The sequence below is a fragment of the Myripristis murdjan genome, chromosome 1, assembly GCF_902150065.1.
Source record: "Myripristis murdjan chromosome 1, fMyrMur1.1, whole genome shotgun sequence".
NCBI classification, from domain to species: Eukaryota; Metazoa; Chordata; class Actinopteri; order Holocentriformes; family Holocentridae; genus Myripristis; species Myripristis murdjan.
In genome coordinates, this window is record NC_043980.1 from 14485486 (window position 1) to 14494528 (window position 9043).

General features: G+C 41.0%; 1 protein-coding gene across 1 annotated transcript in view; it reads right to left on the reverse strand.

The window, feature by feature from the left end:
• pik3r6 (phosphoinositide-3-kinase regulatory subunit 6) overlaps positions 1-8713 on the reverse strand; it is a 29774-nt gene extending 21061 nt beyond the window's left edge. The window contains exon 1 of the mRNA XM_030063161.1: positions 8655-8713. The gene's annotated coding sequence lies outside the window, so the exon portion shown is untranslated. The remainder of the gene's footprint in view (positions 1-8654) is intronic.
• Positions 8714-9043: the final 330 nt, after the last annotated feature.

Here is a 9043-nt window from a genome sequence, read left to right on the forward strand (position 1 = left end):
CACTGACTTTAGTGCCAGCAGCAATGAAAAGTCTGATGTCTGCTGCTGCTTTCCTATGCTGGAGAACACTGACATCTGAGACTTAAAAGTCAGCTGCCAAACCACTGAATCCACACAGAAATACAATCTCAGAAAACAACTGATCAGTAAACATGAAGATCCTGAGCAGGACGATGTGGAATTAGGTTCCTCTTGCTTTAAAGCAAATTATGATATGATCATAACTACCAGCTATGTTGTTTGTTTTACCAGTATATCAATACCATGTGAACGCACCACTTCCCACTGTCTCATTCAGAAACCCACACAACACAATGTAGCACACACACAACATGACCTCTTTGCCAGAGAGTAATCCCTGAATAAAAGACTGCTTTACAAACTAAATTCAAAAGTCCATGACTTCTAATGCTGGGAACTAATGTTAGCTGGAGCAGAAGAGAATTTAAAGAGTTTTTCACCTGAATGTCAAAATTTAAAAAGTCAACATTCAAAAATAAAAGTAATAGTAAATATTCAAACAGCTAAAGAAAAAAAAAAACACATGGTATGCTTAGAATAATGATGATGTGAGTAATTTATTGTATGCAATAGGGCATGAACAAAAATGGATATTTGGGGTTGATATTAATATTAGCATTTTAGAGTAAACAAAAAACTTCCAGTAACAACATATTAGCCAAATTTTAAAACATAAAAGATCATATTTGTGGTAAGAAATTCTCAGCTTTGGTAATCAAACAGTAACAGGGACATGTACTTATCTAGGCTTGACATTTCACAGTTGAACAATTAACTTATTAACTGAATTAGCATCATCTGCTAGGCTGTGATAGCCTGCTAAGCCAACTCACATCAGTACAAACTATAGTAAACAATGAGGTCTGCTGGACATACCACTGTTTTTTAAAATTATCTCAAGTATATTTACTGCAATACGAACTGACTTTTTTGCATGTCAGTATGTACTGATATGCGCCAATATCAATATATCTGTAATTTATCTGTAATTTGTGATGAGACGATATTGGTCGATAATATCAGACAATTGACATATCAGTCAGGCTCTTTTATTTCTACAATAGCAAATGGGCTAAAAAAACAAAAAGCACTGGTTTGGTCCTATGACTCCACTATAAGCACAATTACAGGCTGTTTTATTTGAGCTTTTTGTTTTAAAGTCCACACACACACACACACACACACACACACACACACACACAAGGGATGTAAAATGATTTGAGTTTAAAGCGTTAACACTACATTAAGACATAAAAGAGCCATGGGGGAAGTTGCACGGTAAGTGTACCAATTATTACACTCAAACAAAGCGCTTACAGAGCTGCGGCTGAAAGGCGTTCTCAGACCAAATGACAAGTCAATAACATAAAGCAGGTGCACACACAAGCATATCACAGGATGTGTTGAATGTCTGTCTGCTTCACCATCTTCCTCTTGATCTTCTATCTCTCATGTCATGGTGCTGGTCAGACTAAGAGAGCAAATTTAAGACATCACTTCAACTCGCATTTGGCATTTTTGACTCTTTACAGATGGTGGAAATATGAATGGGAACAGGATGGAAATGAAAATGATCATAAATCCTAGCTGTCTCTTGTTCATGTCCCATCTGTCTGTTGTTTACCTGAATGTCTGTATTCACGTTTAAGTTACCGTGCCCATCTCAGACATGTTTTTACTACAATCAGTGTGCCAGTCAGATAAATATTTGACACACCTCCATAGATAACCAATCATATTCATACTCCTCAGTCCTTTAATCTCTGTTTCCGATCCATGGACTTTTGCTGTGCTCAGGAGACGTTTCACACCTCTGAGTAGGAAAACTCAACACAAACGGCCCTTGAACTCCCAATTCCTTCTCAGAAACACAGGGTTTTCTGTCAGTTTTGATTTATTTGATTTATTTATTTTATCGATTTATTTATTTGTTCTGTGACATCATAACCAAAATAAATAGCAGTGTTACAAAGTGCAATTACTTCAACCTTAATGGAGTAAACAGTCAGAAATGCCCATGTAAATGAAAAAAAAAACAAAAAACAAAAAACAAAACTATTACAAAATAATAGAGAACAAACTCTAGACACGTTTTCCCTTCTTCCTGGCCTTTTAGGTTTAACCACTATGCCTAAGCTCTGAGAAAACAGCTGAACACACAAAACTTTACTTCAGGGGTCCATTTTGGTGTAAACTCAAACACTTGAAGTAGGAAGTTCCAAGTTCCCAATTCTCATGAATGCAGCATCTTAAGTAGTACATCACAACTGATAACAGTATGTGATTTCTCAGAAATACTTTTGCCCATCATTTTTAAACAGGAGTGGCAGGTGTGCTCTGTAAACTCCCGTTCCACCCATCCCATTTTTTTTTACAGCACAATATTCCTTGACTGAAAATGATGTAAGTGTTCCTCACTGAAGACTTATGCAACAGAAATGCATTGGTTGGTCTTCTTTATCTTTCACACATTAATATGCACTGGTAGTTGGACAATAAGTAGCGTCTCCTCTGCCAGTAAAGCCAACCAATGTATTACTGGGAAGGGAGCGCTCGCTGGAATGCTACTGCAGGTGCCAAGGCAGCATGCCATTGAGACGTGGCAGAAACAAACTTCCTCTTATGACTGGCTGCTATTTGCAGTTTGACGTGAATCAGTTCCTGATCTGAGTTTCAGCCACCACAGACGTCCATCCACACCTTCCCTATGCTGCCGCCATACATCGTCAATGGTCAACCAAAGCCTTTAAACAATACGTCTGAGAGAAAACAAGAGTGCTCATTTCCGCTCGGGCACACTGCAGACACTGCAGAAAACAGGAAGGACCCAGCAGTGATGTGTGGAAGTGCACTAAAAGAGAAATAGAGAGAGGTGTTGTGTGTGTAGGTGTTGGTGGGAGGGGGTCTGTGTGTGAGTGTGTGTACATTTGCTTGGCTGGAAATCCCCACCTTGGGACGGTAGTGTACAGACACAGATGGGTGTCTTTCACATGCAGGTCTTGACACACTGGGAAAGAGGAAAGCACCTTATCTGTAGAGCTGTCAATCAGTACCTGCAGAGTGGCACCACACTCCACTTCCCTTTTCCCCGACAGGGAAATTCATTCCTGGAAGGGAACTTTGTGCTGCTACGATGTGTTTTTAAATGCATTTGGTGTCACAACGTGGTCATTAATTTCCGCAAGCTTCATCATGATAACAAAAACTGTGTACGTGAGGAAAGAAAGGAAAAAAAAATGCCTGTTTGCTGTATTCCTTTCTTCTTGAGATATCTGCCCTGCAAAATAATCTCCATCACAACAAATAATTTAGTCATTCTCATTCAGTCATAAAATTTAGTTTTTTTTCCTGTCTTTTTTACACAAGTGAAAAAAATATGCAGGTGGGATGAGATAAATCCCACTTTCCAGTGCAGTTTCCCTTGTTTCAGGAAACCGAAAATATTTTGACACAAGGCAGAATAAGACAGACGAAATACCGATAGTTTCGAGACAATGACACTTAATTTAAGGAAATTCTGAAAACAAGCAGACTAGCAGTGGAGACAAGTGGGATTAGCTTGTCCTACTGGCAGATTTTATCATATTTTAAGAAAAACAAGACTTTAAAATTTCAGATGTGACTAAATGACCTGGTGAAATGAATAAAGGCAGCAGAACTATTATGACCTCTGATACAAACTGAAGCTCTGATGCAACTGATTGTTATGCTGGAATCATGCACACACACACACACACACACACACACACACACACACACACACACACACACAACCAGAAAGTAACTCCTAAAACATACACCTTTCAAATTTAGTGTGAGCAAAGGGGAAAATCAATCAATGTGATTTCCTGCATCAACATACTGGACAATATGAGGAAGTCCTCCAGGACCGCTGAACGTGTGTGTGTGTGTGTGTGTGTGTGTGTGTGTGTGTGTGTGTGTGCCTGAGAATTATGCAGGTTCAGGTTCCTACCTGGCCGGCTTGGCTGGATGGGGACTACTTCCTTCTCAAATTCGTACAGCTTTGTTCACACAGATGCCACTAATCTGACTCAAATCTTATTAATTCACATAGTGAGAGACATGAATATGACTTTAAATAAGTAATACATTTTTTCTTTTCCATCTATGTTGTTGCTTAGGTCGCAGTATGTCCCCTAAACATGACAAGCTTCTGATTTGAGGAAGCAGTGCAAACACAGCATCCAATCACTGAGCCGACTGGATGCTACAGGAATGACAAGCTGAAGATTTATGCATCCAGGCGTAATGTGCTAAATCTATCAGGCAAGAGGAGGAAGGACAGGAATACAGGGGTTTCCCGAGGAGTGGTGTGTGAGTGTGTGCGCATGTACATGTGCATATGTGTGTGTGTGAAACAGGAGGAAGGCAGTGCTCTCCTGAGGGGTCTCTGATGGTGTGAATTAGGTCAGTTGGAAGGAGGGATCAAGTGAGGATGTGACCTCTAAACTGGATTAGGAAACCTATACGTCAGTCAGGGAGTTCTGAACAACACACACACATACACATATTGCACTATGATGTACATGCAATATGGACAAGCACATTGCTGTTTTTTTATAATGAAATGGTGGCATAAAACCAGCAAGCCGCTTCATATCCATGCCACTACCTAGTTGTAAATTGCTCTTCCAGTCTTACTACCACAGCTTCAACACCCTTTAGCAACATATACCAGGAGGCTTTCACACCTATATCATTTGCTATGGATTTATTTTAAGTTTGGATCATTTTGACAGATGTGAACATGCAGTGTGCCCACAAGAAAACAGCAAACGGTTCCCAAACGGCCTCTTTCATTGAGGCCGTATCATCTCTGGTGAGAATACAATGAGGAACGAGGAAATGATATATGCACGATTTGTCCCTTTTCCTAAGACAAATACAAGTCCAGTTGCTTGGAACTTGGAAAATGAACTAGAATTGAATGAAACCAACTGTCCAACAACTACACAAACTTTCATTCATATTGTAAACGGACTATTTCAATATGAAAAAAAGAAAAACAGCTTTTCACTGATAGCCTGTGCACATGACCTGACCGCTTCTTACACTCAGTGTTTTGAAATACTCATTGGAGTCCTTCGTTGCGCATGAAACACTTTCTAATCCATTCTTACGGGGATGAAAGCTGCTCTGGACAAAGAGCAGCTGTTACCATAGATACAGCTACAGCCTTGGGGAGAGCTCAAGCGGATAACCAGAGAGGTGTGGGGAACCTTGACTGAGTATAATGATTTCTTTTCTCACTCAAACAGTGATGAAGCACAAATTAATAGCAAGACAATTTTATCAGGCAGCTACTCGGCCTCCTCCTGTCCATATTTTGACTGACTTGTGCTTTTGGGCTTTTGCAATGTCAAGAAGGACTTGAAGAATGCATGAAAGAAGCTGTAGATTAGCAATTGTTTCACGTATTTGAGAAAACTACCAAATCCTGTGCTTCATTTGTTTTGCTCTTAATGTATTTACAGATTTCCTCTTATGCTTTTCAAGATTTTGATGTGGACAACTTGTCTTCAAGCCTAAAGCATCTGAATCCTTACTTGAATCCCTACAAGATACAGATGTGCAGCTCTATTGCTGACTCTCACCTCCCTTTTCAGGAGGGAAGGAGAGTTTCCCTACAGGGATCAGTAAAGTATCACACTACTGCATGACATCCAAGTCTTAGCAACTGTATTTGTCCCCATTTTGTGCACAATTACATCATTATCTTGCCTCACTTGAGCAGAAGAGCAAAGCGTGCTGTGTGTCTGCAGCATCTGAGATGCTCTCTAACTAAATTACACAGGAATATTCTGCAACTGACGTGAGTGGAAACACAAACATTGTTTCCAGACATGCTGACGAGAATGTTAAAAGCGTGTGGGGTGAATGGGATTCTTGAGGAACGTCAGTCTAACCGCACAGCAGGCCTTATTTAGCTACTGTGGGCACACTGGTACATCACAGTAACATAGTAAACACTCTGGAGGTCACTGAGTGTAAAGAGATCCAACTGCTTGAAGCACAGGATGTACCAAGTGCGTCACCTAGAAATGACGATACCAGCTACACACACACACACACACACACAAACCTGAACATACATGCACACACGCACCGCACACTTGCAAGAAATAGCTCTGGCCCCGACGGAGACAGCCTCCCCAGGAGACCAGGCACACGACTCTGCCAAGAAGTGTTGCCATTTGTTTTTTAAATTCCTCACAAAGCAAACAAAAGGACGGCGTCTCTCTTGAGCAAAATTTAGGAGTGACTGTGGCCCGTCTGCGTCTTGGAAGCCGCAGCACAGCGTGTGGGATGAGGGATGGTATGTGACAACCTTAGACGAGGTTGTGTTTTTAAATGGCGGGTTAAGTTTCTTGGATATAAACGGCTCAGTGGACTGACACGGGCCCAGCGCTCTGGAGCACAGTAGCTGTCCAAAGTGACAAATTTAGTCCACATGTATTTCTCTTTCTCTCCACTTCCTTGTTGAGTTAATCACTGCAGCTCTGGAAAATGAACTCTGGCTCCACTGTGTGTGTCAGAATTGATGAATTTCCACCATTTGCTATAAGACCACAAACTAATAAACTTGGCCTATTCTATTAATTCGTTCCTTTACAAAAAGAGACTAGTATTGAATTCAGTGTAAGCAGTCACCTTATGTGGTTGTGTGTGTGCTGCTGTGATATGCAGACATTGGTATGATATCTTCCACCGAGGACTTTATTTAGAGGAAATTGTGTCAAGAAGTGACTGATTAATGATAGTTTGAATGAACTGAGCCATCTGGTCGAGCTGAAGAGCTCACAGCCTTGGCTGAGACAGACACAGGTTCCAGCCATGGTAGATATTATTTGACAGACTATTGTTCCCCTCTCTCACTCCAAAACCAGTGGGCGACACAGCTCCATCAAGCCTTACTGTCACTGACGTGTGTGTCATCTTATTATTAGCTGGTGACAGGTCTGATCAGTCAGTGGTTCAACATTAAAATTCTGCCAAATTTCCCTTTAAGATGATCAACATAATGATCAACAACTTTCAAAAGCAGCATTCTATTTATATTCATCTTTCCCAGGCTGCTGATATTCCCTACAGGGGCCAAACTCGCGGTGATAACATCCAAGTGTGACTTTACTTCTGACCCCTTCTGTCCCCCTCTAACCCCGATGGCCTCATCTGCTCTGGCCGGCTTTCACTGTATCACCATCTTTGGTATATGTGTATTTACAATGGAACAAAGATGATCTTAGTGTTGAGATGCCTTGGGGTTACCCGTCGCGATTGGGTACAAATGATGCCTTTAGAAGACTATAAAGTCTTTGTATAGAAAGGTCACAGTCTCATGTTGTTGTCTCCCACATGATGAAATGGGGGGGTGATCAGGCTTGTGTCCATCTCTCTGTCTGCATGTCTGTCATTAGTGATCTCTTGTTATTTTTGGTCTGACTTGGACAAAGCCTGGAGGGTTTTCAGTAAAGAGGGACTTTTTTCCTGGCAAACATTCCAGGACAATAACATGGCAAAAAAAGGGTATTTTGTTTGGTTGCTTTGGACAAAAATAATAATGGCAGCAAGTGTGAAGGATAACGAGCATTGTCACCTGTTTTTTCAAAAGGTAGCAAATGGACAGATTGGAAGGATAACAAAGTCTAAAACTACAGAAGTCTGTATGCAGTCAGCACTGAGAATCATAAATCACAGAGGAAACCTTAACCATGAGCACAAACTTAATTAAGGGTGGCACTGTCCTCAAATGGGCCAGGGGCCAAGGGTGGGGCTAGGTCTACTAAATATGTGTCCCAAGTTTAATTCTGCATTTGAGAACAAACGCGACCCCCACCCTGAACTCCTCGGTGGAAGCGCTAATCTAAAACAAGGAGGCTGCAGGAAATACAGCTGTGCTTTTAGACTCCGCCGAGACACAACAGAGAGCCAAGGCGTCAATCAGATCAGGCACTGTTATCAAACACTTGTTATTATCTCAAGAGGAAAAAATATACTCCGCCGTCCCGTGTCTCTTCCCGTCTCTCGGAGCATGCTGTGTCTCAAATATAACAAGCATAACGGCTGGGCTGGAGGCTTTTTATAGCCTGCTTCTGTACACGCAAAAAAAAAAAAAAAAAAAGCCCCATTCAAAAAATAGAGAAGCCCGGCCAAAAGAGAAAGTAAAGTGCTATTCAGCTTCTGGATCATAAAACGAGTCTAGGAAAAAATAAGTTCAGGAGACAACTGGTTGGTTTATCTGATCTGCACGGAATATGATGTGAGATAAAACTCCTCATCAGTGCAAAAGTTTACAATCATTACCTCAGCATAGGCAAGAAAATAAAATCTCCAGATATCAACAGGAAACTCCTCTGACTAAAAAGGGAACAATGGCATTAGATTATTTTAGGCTGCAGCATTTGAGAAGCCAAGCCAACAAATTGTGCAACGAAAATACCCAAGCGCGGTTTATATAAGATGAAACAACATCATAAAAGAGTGACAGCACACATTTTGCACTATTGCCTAAATTGAAACCTCTCCAGGTGAATGACAGACAGTAAATTATAAAGTGCAGCTGTGAGGGACGCTGGTCAGACATTACATCATATGCTTTAAGCTGAACTTACCTGCAAAGCTGTTCACCAAAGCGTGTCACTCCCCCGACGCTCTCACACACAGACCTTACATGACTTACCCACTCCAGCCTGACAGAGGAGTCAAGTACAGTATGGCCACGCCCAGAACCGCAATTAACCAATGGCATGCCACACAAGACGTATTGAGGCGCTAATACCCAGTTCACATTGATGATTATCTTTTTGTATGTGGTCCAACGAAAAAACACGTTTGTAGTCCTACAATACCTCCAGTGTGTTTGTGCAGCTCGGTATTGAGTTTATAGTGACCTTATCTTCTTCTATCGACAGTATTTTTTTTTTTTTGTACACTCAGATGGTATCACTGTAATCCTCTTGTAAGAGCTAGAATAATATAAACACATCTCGTAATAAGAGTA